This window comes from Amaranthus tricolor, chromosome 3 (genome assembly GCF_026212465.1).
Source record: "Amaranthus tricolor cultivar Red isolate AtriRed21 chromosome 3, ASM2621246v1, whole genome shotgun sequence".
Classification (NCBI taxonomy): domain Eukaryota; kingdom Viridiplantae; phylum Streptophyta; class Magnoliopsida; order Caryophyllales; family Amaranthaceae; genus Amaranthus; species Amaranthus tricolor.
Genome location: NC_080049.1, coordinates 7,148,881 through 7,162,898, shown reverse-complemented (window position 1 = coordinate 7,162,898; position 14,018 = coordinate 7,148,881). Strand labels below are relative to the sequence as shown.

At 31.4% G+C, this 14,018-nt stretch overlaps 1 long non-coding RNA gene across 1 annotated transcript; it reads right to left on the bottom strand.

The window, feature by feature from the left end:
- Positions 1–10,927: 10,927 nt before the first annotated feature.
- LOC130807309 (uncharacterized) lies at positions 10,928–13,113 on the bottom strand. Its single transcript, XR_009040566.1, has 3 exons — positions 12,827–13,113; positions 11,581–11,653; positions 10,928–11,158 (listed from the first exon to the last, which is right to left on the bottom strand). It is a non-coding gene; the product is annotated as an uncharacterized LOC130807309 (long non-coding RNA).
- Between the last annotated feature and the right edge of the window lie 905 nt (positions 13,114–14,018).

Sequence of the window (14,018 nt, the reverse complement as noted above, 5' to 3'; positions counted from 1 at the left end):
TTGTGGTGCTGCTGCCAGTGTTGCTGATATGAAGATGGCTACCAGATTTTGTTTTGTTCCTTTTTATTTCAAGTCTTGGAAAGCTATTATTTGCACCTTTTGTGGTGCTACTCTTAAATCTTATGCCTAATTTCTTTTATTTTTTGTAATTTTTTTTTCTAATTTCTATTTATGTAGCCTTGTTAATTTTTATTATTGTTATATTCCTTTTTTTTATTTGAGGGTAAGGCCGAAATGGATTCTCTATCAGCAAAAGGACGGTGGAAATTAAACATTAACAAGTGTACGTGGAAAAAAAAATCTTCAACCACCAGATCAATCTATGTTCTCTTTTCTTATTATGTTGATTGATGGTTGGTATTTTTAATTGTTTATTATTTCTTTATTTATGTTTGTATGTTATTGTAATATATTTGAGAGAAATTAATTATTACTTCATTGAAAATTATAAAAGGTCTAATTAATTTGGAGCAAATATAAGATAATTTTTATTGAAGTGTATGGTATTTAATATTGGATATTTTTAATTGAAAAGTAGGGATGTACTCTTATATCTCCTCTTTATATCTTAGATTATTATGACAATTTTAAAAAGCACAACTTTTCTAAGTGAGGAAAGTGTTAACTCCTTGAGAAGAAAATGGAGGGAAGAAACTATCCCAACTTGTAGACTATAAATGGGAAGACGTATCAACATGGACGGATTTATGGCCTACTAACGCATAAAATAACATATTTAAACATACTAATAGTTTTATGGGTTAAGTTGATTTTGTTCTAAATCCGGTCTTACGTATCGCAAAATATAAATTGCAAAGGAATAAAAGATATATAAATAGACATATTACTACAATATAATTTGCTTTTAGTAGAATATATTTATCGACATTTAATATACATACGACTACTTCAAATTTCTAAAGCTTTTAAGAGACGCATTAGCAACATAATAAAAAATCATAATAAAGCTTTTCCCGACATAATATCTAGTGACATTTCTCATAAATGTCACTATAGACTATAGTAACAATTACATATGCCACTAACGACCCGTTTGGTATGTGGTTATAAACCGTGGTGATGGGCATGAAAAACTAGTGAAGTATTGGTTGAAAAATCTCATGGCTACCTTGATGGTCATGCTTGTCCAACTTCAATCATTTCATTTTCTCATAAAATTCATTCCATTGCATTAATATTGGGCGAGGTGGTATTAGGTGGTAATGCAAATTCGTAAACAAAAAAAACTTTTTTGTCATCAAAGTTTCATCACCATGGGAATGATATGAAACTTTTGATGAAATTTTACATTATAAATCATTTCCATTACTACCATTTAATACCACTAACCAAATGAGTTATAAAGGTCAAATAAAGTGTCATTAAATCACTTTATAGTAGAACTTAAAATATAAACCAACAATTATTACACTAAAAATGTAAATCAGTGGCATTTTTTTAATGCCAATAAATATGTTGCAAAAAAGTTAAATTTTTTATAGTGATATTTAAAATATATGCTAAATATGCATAATGTTTTGTAAAATTCTAATATACTATATCAACAATATTTTATAAACCAATATTTTTAAAAAAGTATAGATCATACCATAACATTATTTCGCATCGAATTTAAAATGGTAAAGGAACAATAAATTTCTATCAGAAATATAATACAAGAAAATAAACTACGATTACAAGAATATATTGTAGAAGTCTTTTGTCTATGTTAAATTGTTAATAAACAAACTTCTTACTTTGGATGTATGCCAATTGATAAGCACTATGAAGGTTGGTTTGTGAACTTTTAAGTCACTTGAAAATCTAGAATTCTTGATAACTAATTAAAGAAAATTGCAAACTTTTATTTGGTGATATTTCTTCACAAAGATACTTGAATTATGATAGTGAAAATTTACAATGACATATAATCAATCACATTAAACACTTAGTACAAAGTGGTTAATTTTATTAAATATTTGTTTATAGAAGATTAATAAAATTTATAAAAAGTTTATAAAATTCTTTATTTATTCAAGTATAAAAGAAAGACAATAAGAGCTTTAGGCGTGTGTTTTTCAAAAAAAAAAAAAATACAATAAGAGATTTCTTATATTCAGAAAAGATGGATTTTTGTTAAATGCCTATATTTTGAATTTTCATGCAGTCCTATATTTCCATGCAATCTCATTAACGTAACAATACAAAGTTTCATGAAACAAAGCTTTTGTTACAACGAAGCAATTGTCTCGAAACAAAAACTTGTCGTACCTCGCGACCAATTTCTACCACTTTTACTTCAATTTTTATGTTTTGTGTTTTATAAAATTATGACCTATTAGATATAATTATTATGTCATACTATACTTCAAGTTTATATGATATGTCCTAACTTACTCTAAATTTCAATAATTTTTAAGAACATTAGTTGTCTCTCAAAGGAAAAAAAAAATTATGTTCATAATATTGTGGTCTACATAAAAGAAAACAAAAGTAGAAATATTCACCATCAATAGCATTGACTTATCCTGAATCATGATACTCTATAAAAATTCATTATAAATTCGCTATTTAATATAACTATTTTATATAAAAAAAATGATCAAATGTCAATATATAGCCTTAGGACCACTATAGTAATATAAACCTTCAAAATAAACAGAAGAATACTAATTTGTAAAGCCAAAAAAGTAGTAACCATAATGCATGGCAGTTACAAGTACTAATTTGAGCTTAGCTACATCTACCCTATTAATTAGATTATCTCCGTAAGTTGATAATTGATGATTAATAGATAAATATAATTATATATGTTTTTAATAGATAGTCGTTGTATATAATAATAAAAAAATAGTCTTTCTATCTTCATTACTACCTTAAGTAGATTGTTTACCTGACGGGTCATTATAACAAATAAACTTCTCGCGCATTAAAAAAATGTCACTGATTTATATTTTTAGTGTAATTATTGTTGGCTTTTATTTTAAGTTCTACTATAAAGTGATTTAGTGACACCTTATTTGGTGTTTAGTGGTATATGTAATTGTTACGATAGTCTATAGTGGCATTTATGAGAAATCTCACTAGATTCTATATCGCAAAAAACTTTAGTGTGATTTTTTATTATGTTACTAAAGAGCCAAATAAACATCTCTAAATCCTCTATATATACTATTAGAAATTTGAAGTAGTGACATTTAAATTAAATGTTGCTAAATATATCCCACTAAAACAAAATTATGTTATAGTGGGTAAAAAAGAATTTTCCCATTTTGGATAGAACACTGATTAACAAAGGTAAAGGTAAAGGTAAAGGACCATCTCAGTATCCCGCACAAGGTAAGGTCCGGGTGGGGGGTTTTCTTTTTCCTGGAAGAGGCAGGCATACCATACCTGATACCCTCAAGGAGGGAGTAAAAGAGGGATACGCGCAGTCAAAAATCCCACATGTGATACCTGCACCCAATAGGGGTTCAACCCCGAACCTTACATTCTATATGCAAATGTTCTATTCATTAAGCCACAAGTGTGATTAACGATAATGGTAATAAATTCAATCAAAACTATTGGTTTACACTTAACCCTCATAAGTAAACTTAATTGATTTGATTGATCACTTTTTGAAAAAATTGAAACATACTTATTGATTTTGTTGATTACTTTTTGAAAAAATTGGTGAATTTTTTTTATGTTAATTTGGTTGATCTCTGTCTCCTGATTAATTTGAAGCAAGGAGAAATTATAAAGTTTTAAGAAATTGAAAATAAATGTAGAAAGAAAAATAAATTGTACGGATGAATTTAAACGAGAATTAAAATATATGGATGAAATTAAAAGAATTAGGTAGGTTAGTACAAAAATATAAGTAATGCAAAATAAGTGAGACTGACCAAAATAACAATTAATGCAACAAAAAAGTATATAAATCATAATATATCTAACTTATTTATTTATTTATATATTTTGATATTTACTTCTGATATATAATTACATATTTTTGTTAAGAAGGTGGAAAAAAAGTAAATGCGAACATAATACGTGTTATTTATGGTTTCTCATAGAGTATACTAGTATAGTATTACCATTTAGTATAGAATAGATGGCTAGAGCATGAATTCCAACTAGAAGACGTACAAATATTAACATCAAACTACAAAATTAGCATTGACACCTAAGAAGCCATGTTAGGCATATGGCATCATAAAAGATAGAATCGACTCTTTTAGGAAGGATTGCCAACTACCATCTTTATTTCAAGTAGTGGATTCATTTATTCTAAACACATGAATCAATTCCTACTATTCAACTTTCATTTTTCTTTTTCTTCCAACGACATATTCGGAAGATCTTTTTCAACGATCCAAGGAAATTTAGCCTTTTATGGACTTTGATCATAACTGGAATCATTTTATTAAAAATCATATTAATATTGAATTATATGATATATAACAATTTAAATGTCAGTCAAATTGATTATATACACATGTAGAATGAGTATTCGACATCCTATACCGGTATTCTAAATTTGCTCATATAAGAAAGTAAATATGTGGCAACCGTATCAAGATTTGCAAGACCTACGGAGCAATACTTGTCAAGGAATCAACTCAACCAAAAGGTTAAGCAAGACCTAGGATATGTTATATATATACTCAAACACGTCCCCTCACACGAGAGCCCATTGGACTAAAACTGTGGATGCGCATAGGCACGGAATATCCCACTTTAAATGAGGGGTGGTTGAAATTCACACCCGTGACCACTTGTCACGTTGGCTACTGATACAATATCAAGGAACCACTCAACCAAAAGCTTAGACTGATAAGGTCCTAAAATATGTTATATACTCTAACAATACAAGCATCATACATATATAAACGCCTTCAGTTTGTTCCAGGTAATTGTTCATGGCTATAGCAGAGCCGGCTGTAATCATATTGAGCTTGAGCAGAGGGCCTCAATTTTATGGGGCCCACTTCAAATTTTTTTTTTATGGGAAATTATCAATGGTGCCCTTGTACTATTGAAAAATTACAATGGTACCGAACTGCATTTCAGTGGTACCCCCCAATTATATGGTAATTACAACCGTGACCTTAATGATGAATTTTTCGTTAAATGTCCGTTAAATTTGGAATTTAACCTAACCATGGTTAGTTTCTTCATCTTCTTCCCTTTTCTCTTTCATGGCTGCTCTTCTTCCATGGCAGCTCTTCTTCCATGGTTAGTATGGAATTACAAATTGCAGGAATTTGAGTTCAGCTCTTCAATTTCCATAGTGAATACCCAAGAATAAATGGAAAGACCAAAAGCTTCCATTTTTCGAAAAAGAAAAAAATGAAATTAGAAAAGGCTTAAGGCTTTTGCATTTATAATCTGGAATTTTTTTCGATTTGTCGAATTTCAATATTCAACATTTCGGTATGAATGAATTTGCAATTTATATTGAGCAAATATATAGGGATTGAACAATTGAACCAAATATGGTAATTATTTTGCCCACTTTTTTAAATATTTTATTTGAATTGTTTGAAGATGATGAAGGAGGGATTGAGACCCAACTTTTCTTCCATTTTCTAATTTGACCGTTGAAGATTATTGGTGTTCCATATTAGCTTGACATCTGATGGTGAAGAAGGAGACCGATCGACGGTGGGTTTGTCGACGACTCTTTGATATTTTATCATTTAATTTATGCAACTTTTGTTGAAATTTTGATATTTTTTATTTTTTAATGTTATTCAATTTCTGGGTTTCAATTTTAGCAATTTTATGGGTTTAATTTATATAATTATTTGGGGTTTAATTTCTACATTTTTCTGCACTTTTTAATTTTTAGGTTCTTAGTTTATCCTAATTTGTCTATTTATTCTTGGGTATTCACTATGAAAATTGAAGAGCTGAACTCAAATTGCTGCAATTTACCCAAAAGTGAAAAAATACAGAATAAAAGAGAGACAAAGAATTTACCCAAAAATGGCATGAACTAAATTAGGGTTCATGTTTTACATTTTCACATTTTTTTTGAGGAATTAGCAACCCCATGGAAGGATTACACTGAATTTAATGCCGAGAAATTAGCTAATTTCCAGAAATTTAATGCCGAGAAAGAGCTTGTACTGGAATTAGGATTACACTGAATTAGAAGGAATTGTGGGGTTTTGTAAGTGTATTTCTAATGCAAAGATTCAAAGACTAATTCTATACTAACCATGGAAGAAGAGCTGCCATGGAAGAAGAGCAGCCATGAAAGAGAAAAGGGAAGAAGATGAAGAAACTAACCATGGTTAGGTTAAATTCCAAATTTAACGGACATTTAACGGAAAATTCATCATTAAGGTCACGTTTGTAATTACCATATAATTGGGGGGTACCACTGAAATGCAGTTCGGTACCATTGTAATTTTTCAATAGTACAAGGGCACCATTGATAATTTTCCTTTTTTTATCAAATATATATGGGTATAGACGTGAGACAACTTTAATGACATTGGCAAAACTACTTACTGTTGCTTCTTAGTCATTTAAGAAGTGCTATTTTTACTTTATTTTATTAATAAGTTTACCTACTCTATTTTATTAGCACTAATAACAAAAAAAAATTGAAAAAAAATAAGTGCTTTTATTTCTTCTTATTGAGGAATTATTCGTCAAAAATATTAATATTTTTAAGGAGCTCCTTTTGAAATTTTACTCCGGGCCTCTAAAATGTTTAAGACGACTCTAGGCTATAGTATGCATACTTTGATACCCTTATACAAAAATCTATACGATCCACGCCACCACATAAGAATATTCAATTAGGGGTACCAAAAAACCTAGCAAGCGCCTAGTAGTGTTGAAGACAACTTATATAGAACAATTGATATAGTATCAATAGACAATGATTCACTCATCCATGAACAGATGAACTCCAATAGTTTTCTATAGAAGTTGAAGAATTTGATTATGAAGGCTCAAATCTTATTATTAGAGAGGATAATGTATATATATACAATTACAAGGAGGGTTTGTTACTTTATCTTAAAACAAAGCAAATCAAGAAAACAAGAATTAATTATTTAATTGGTTTTACATCCCCCCTCAAAGTGGGCTTGTGAGGAAGAAGACCAATTTTGCTAACAAACTTCTGAAATAACACCCGAGGAAGTGGCTTAGTTAACAAGTCAACCACTTGATCATGGGTGGAGATAAAAGAAACTCGTACAGAACATGCTTGCACATTTTCTCGAACAAAATGATAGTCTAGACCCAGATGCTTCATCTTAGAATGGAAGACGGGGTTAGCATTAACATATGTAGCACCCAAATTATCACAATGTATAACTGGTTTAGAGGAGAGTTGTAGACCGATTTCAATAAACAAATTTTTTAACCAAAGTAGTTTAGCGGTGGTGGAAATGACCGCACTATATTCGGCCTCCATAGACGAGCGTGCACGAGTGCGTTGTTTGCAAGAAGACCATGAAATAGGATTAGAGCCAAGGTACACAATATAGGCTGAGGTAGAGATATAGTCATCTTTGTCTCAAGCCCAATCCGCATTCGAAAAAGCATGAAGAGAGAGAGGAGTATTATTGCGAAGAAGCAAGCCATAGTCAATGGTGCCGACAAGATACCGAAGAAATTGTTTTAGAGCATTCCAATGATCATCAATAGGAGATTGCATATACTGTGCTAATTTGTTCACAACAAAGGCCACATCTGGACGTATAATGCTAAGATATTGTAGATTGCCGATGAGAGCACGATACTCAGTGGGATTAGATTACGGAGAACTGGCTTTGGTCAGAGGAGGATCAACTACAAGAGGTGTGACAACAGGCTTGGCATGAACCATTTTGCTTTTAACAAGAAGATCAAGAATGTACTGTCGTTGATTGAGAACAAGGCCTTGGGAAGTGTATTGAACCTCAACGCCAAGGAAGTAAGATAGAAGACCAAGATCTTTTAATGAAAATCGAGCAGATAGCCTGGTGATAAACTTTTCAAGAACAGAATCATCATTAGCCGTAACAACTATGTCATCAACATAAACCAAGACATAAATGCATAAATTATTATGTAGATAAATGAAAACAGAAGAATTACAAATGGAATTCTTGAATCCCAAAGAGAGGAGAAAAGAACTCAATTGTTTGAACCATGCCCGGGGAGCCTGTTTAAGCCCATAAAGCGCGTTTTATAATTTGCACACATAATGCGGGTTAGTAGCATCAATATATCTAGGAGGCTGAGTAACATAAATATTATCATCTAAACAGCCTTGAAGAAAAGCATTATTTATCAATAATTAGTTTAGATTTAGGACTTTAATTTGTATATGTACATATTATTATATTATATATACGATCGAGAGTTTACAAAGAGATTATTGGTGATTATTGGTGTTAATTGGTGATTATTATTGGATTAATCATTGTTTATTACATTGTACGTTATTGGATTATTTAATAGTATTAAACGAAAAAAGCAATATATATATATATATATATATATATATATATATATATATATATATATATATATATATATATATATATATATATATGTATATATATATATATATATGTATATATATGTATATATATGTATATATATATATATATGTATATATATATATATATGTATATATATATATATATGTATATATATGTATATATGTATATATATGTATATATATATATATATATATATATATATATATATATATATATATATATATATGTATATATATATATATATATATGTATATATATATATATATATGTATATATATATATATATATGTATATATATATATATATATATATATATATATATATATATATATATATACATATATATATATATATATATATATATATATATATATATATACATATATATATATATATATACATATACATATATATATATATATATATATATATATATATATATATATATATATATATATATATATATATATATATATATATATATATATATATATATATATATATAAATGCTACGGGCCAACTTAAAACCGCAGCATATAGTCATACACTATATGCTGCGGTTTTAAGGAGGCCCGCAGCATATAGTGTATGACTATATGCTGCGGTTTTTGGGATGCCCGCAGCATATAGTGCACTTTTCTGCTGCGGTTTAAACCGCAGCATTTATAATAGACCATCTACTGCTATCACTAATGCTTGGGGCCATAACTGCAGCATATTATGGCCAAAAAACTGTAGCAAATGAGGTTTTTTCCACTAGTGTGATATCTAGTTGCCTTAATTTCCATCCTTTACCAGTAGCAAGAGTTAAGACAACACGAATGATCGCAGGCTTTATAACAGGACTATAGGTCTCATGAAAATCGATCCCTTCTCGTTGATTAGAACCACGAGCAACAAGACGAGCCTTATGTTGAACAATATGACCTTAGAGTCACGTTTTAGGCGGAACACCAACTTTGTACTAATAACATTCTCAGCATAACATGGTGGAACTAAATCCCAACTATTATTTTTAAGCAAAGCATTAAACTCAGAATCCATAGCATGACGCCACTTAGGGTCTTTAAGGGCTTGAGTCACAGTCTTGGGTTCAGTCTCCAGAGAAGTTAATTGAGCCATAAGATTCAATTTATTTATAGGTTTGCGAATCTTATCTTTTAGGTGAGTGATCATTTGGTGTGATAGTCGTTGTGAAGAAGAAGATAAAGATGATTAAGTAGAATTGTGAGACAAATCAGAAGGAGGTGAAGAAGAAGTGATAGGTAAATTTGAAGATGAATCAGATACCTGAGTAGGGAGAGTAGAGGAGGGAGGCGAAGATGAGAGAATCGTGATATCCATAGGACACCATATATTAGCTGACGGAAGAGAAGAAAAAGTGTGTGCCTGAGTACTAAAAGGAAAAATATTCTCAATGAACCTAACATGTCGTGAAACATATATTTTATTCATTTTAGGATCTAAACAATAGTACGCACTTTGTGATGAAAAATAGCCAAACAAAAACACAAGCAATCGACTTTGGGTCTAATTTTTGACTAGTGTATGGCCGAAGCCAAGGAATACATAAACAACCAAAAGACTTTAGTTTGGTGTAATTAGGCTGTGTAGAAAACAACTTAGAGAACGGGGATATATATTATTCAAGATAGGAGTAGGCATGCGATTGATGAGATAAACAATTGTATAAAAAGCAAAATACCAATAGAAAATAAGCATAGAAGCGTGGTGTAGAAGAGAAAGACCAGTCTCAACAATGTGACGATGACGTCTCTCGGAACATCCATTATGTTGTGGTGTGTGAGGAGGAGTAGTGAGCCAAGTAATGCCATCTAAAAAAAGAATGTCTTTTAAGGCTAGATACTCAGTACCAATATCAGAATAAAGATGATATATAGATAAACAAAAATGTTTCTCAACTAAAGCCTCAAAGCGAATAAAAACAGCCTTGTCACATTTTCGGCATAGAAGATAAAACCAAATGTACTTAGTAAAGTGATCAACAAATATCAAATAGTATTTATGTCCGTCAAACGACAAAACAGGAGAAGTCTATAAGTCTGTGTATATGTATTCAAAAGGTGCAGTTGATAAAATAGTAGAAGTCGCAAAAGGCAATTTATGCATTTTATTCACATCACACAAAATACATGTACATGCTTGATCCTTAGAAATAGAAATATCAATACTAGAGCACAATAATTTTAAAACGGAAAATGAAGGATATCCAAATCTATGATGCAAAACATGAAATGGAAGATGAGAATGAGTGGTAAAAGCAACCGGAGAGGATGAAAAAACTTCATAAATTCCTGTAACAACCCGACTTACCGTTGACTGGGTAAACAGGGTCGTCATGGGGATTATTTTCCAAGAAACTTAAATCATATCCCAAAACTTGGGCAAAGGGATCACCAGCTCTATAACGAAACCAACACAGCTAAATCTCAAATCAAATATCTAATCTAAACATAAAGTAACCATACAACTCACTACGAGTCCATTATAATCAACATAATCAAAACTAATCAGAACTATTATACATTAAACAAATTCCTAATACAAACTATAAGCTTCCACGGCCTCAGCTCAAAAGGACATCCTTAGCACTCTCATCAACATTGCTAACCCGATTATTCCCGACCGGATCCGACCTGTAATCAGATAAATGATAGGAACAACAAGGAATCAGATTAAACTGAGTGAGAAGCAACAATCCAAAACGATTAAACACAGCAATTCAAACAATGGTTTAAAAACAACATCAGTTTCCTAGATCTATGCGCGCACAGGGAGTCTAGTTTGAGAGGTGCCCCATAGCTCTAAGGCTATGTCGCTCTCGGGTGAAGCTAGTCAATATCTCAATGACAATTCGCTTCAAAAACAGGGAGTAGGGAACCATGTTCCTCAACTCCGTCAATGACCAGCTTGCAAGCCCGATCCATTGACCATATCAATCTCAGCATAATCATTCATAAATATTTATCACATTCATATAAATTTCACAAACTTTAAATAAACATTTTACAAATGGTAGCCTGGCCAGACCCCTTTTTAAGGGACTGTTACTACTCACCAAAAAGAACGCTTCAAGAAGCAAAATCCGTTTCTCCGCGATCACTAGAAAGGTTCCTCGATGACGTCGTCTCCTGGAGCATAACAAACACAACATCACAACAAAGCGTTCGATACTACGAACTAGGTTTATATAACTCATTGCATCTCCTCCTATGATTGTATCTTAGTTCTATCTTCTATTCTATTGACCCTAATATCAAAGATTGCACAAGTTCTAATTCTAACCCCAACATATATAAAAAATATAACCTTGTTTAAGACTAGCTTATAACCTTGTAACGATCATACGTCTCCACAATTCCCTTTGTATTTCCAATTCAAACACTTCTAGTTCATTTAACTCAAACCAAGAAACTAAACAAGATTAACCAGTTATCCTAGAAGAAGAACACAACTAATCCATTCTCATAAATTATTTCACAAGCATCTAGTATTACACCTATGAGCATTAATCTATTCAATTATTTACCACTATAATAACTTGTCACAACTCCTAATTCCTAACAATAATTCAGCAGCTAAATATACATATCCCACAGCTAGTCTCAATCAACAAAGCTCATCTAATTAATTTATATAAACTCAAGATTCAATAAAATTAAAGCTTAATTCATGACGAAGGAGGCACGCTAATGAAAGTATGTCAATGAAATCAACCTCATATTAATAAAACCCAATTGAAGTATAACTACTAACCCTAAACACATGATAAAAAGAATACTCAATTTGAACTCCAACTTTAATTATAAACAAGTGAATCAAAAATATCATTTTCGAATTTACAAGACACCCTGCTAGCATTTTGGGTATAACTTCCTCATACAAACTCATTTTGGGGCGATTCAAGTGCCCACGCGACCGTGACTCGGAGCTTTACAATTCTTATGAAGGAACTAGAACCCAAAAACAATTAGAACTACTTCGAAAGTGGCCAAAACAGAACGTTCAAATTCCGGACTGAAATTTCAATAAATACCAAACTTTATACTAGAAATCAAATAACCCAAAAACCAATACTAATCAACACTAAAAAGAACCCAACTAAAGCCTTCGAAATGGATGAACAAAGAACACAAAAGGATTTTCAGATCTTTCTTCTTTAATGGAATAAATTCTACAAATATATTCATTTTTTTACATGTAATTTCGATTAGAAATAGTTAGGGTTCGAACATATGAGAAGAAAATCGATTATAAAAGATGAGTAAAATGAAATTACACATAGAAATTAAGAGATTTAATACCTTAGTTTGTTTACACCAACAATTACAAGAAGAAGGAAGAAGAAGATGGTGAAGGCGGTGCTGGTGCTGCTGTCGCTCGAAGAAGAAGAAGAAAGGAAAAGGAAAAGGAAAGTGGGAAGGGTGTCGGTTTAAGAAGGAAGAAGAAGGAATGAGAAGGTGGTAGAAAAAAAAAGTGACGAGAAGGGAAATGGGGATAAGGAATTGGGTTTCTGATTTTTCTTTGGATATTTAGTTTTAGTTTTTTTTCTTTTTTTTTGTTTTATCATCATTAATATTACTATAATTGTTATTATTATTATTATTACCTACTTTACTTACTTGATTCACGTTAATTTTCTTAATTAATTTAAAGCCCAAAATTATTTTATTTATTTTAAATTCCCGAATGTCACAATTCCATGTTTAATTGGGCCTTGAAGTAGAATCTTCCAAGAGAGTATATCCTTCACACAAAAACAATTAGATGAGAATTGAACAACAACATTATTATCTTTACAAAATTGAGAAATAGAAATTATATTACGAGAAATAGAAGGAGCATGTAAAACATTTTGTAACGAAAGAGATTTAGATGCGACATTGAGTTTAGTACAAACCTGTATGAGCAATACTAATACTCTTACCATCACCCACAATTAACTCTTCGGTGCCATCATAGGGAGTGTGTATAGAAAGATTGGCAAGATCATTGGTGACATGATGAGATGCGCCGCTATCGAGTAACCACGTATTAGAATCATGAGTAGGAGCAAGAGGACTCATCTTGGTAGCAAGGACTTGCAGTGTGTTAGAAGAACGACGATTGTCGGGTTTTGTATTGGTTGCAGGAGGATGAGCAGAAGGAAATTGTTGAGTAAAAGAGGCACATTGAGACAACACATGTCTATGTTCCCTACACCATTGACGTTTGCCCAAGAAAGGTTTGGATGGACCCAAATTTGAGGATGAGCGATACGGGACAGCAGCTGGAAATGGAGAAAAACAAGCCTGTTGAGTTTGTGTAGGCCGAAACTGTCTGGGCCGTGGCTGGGACTTATGTGGGCCCAAAACAGATGTGGGCCGTGATTGGAAATTAGAGGCTGATGGAAATTGTTGAGTAGAACTTTGGCTGAAATGTTGGCCCATTTTCATAGTGAAGGCAGTGACTAGAATGGTAGGTAGGCATGAAGATTCTGATTTTTGAAGAGCAATT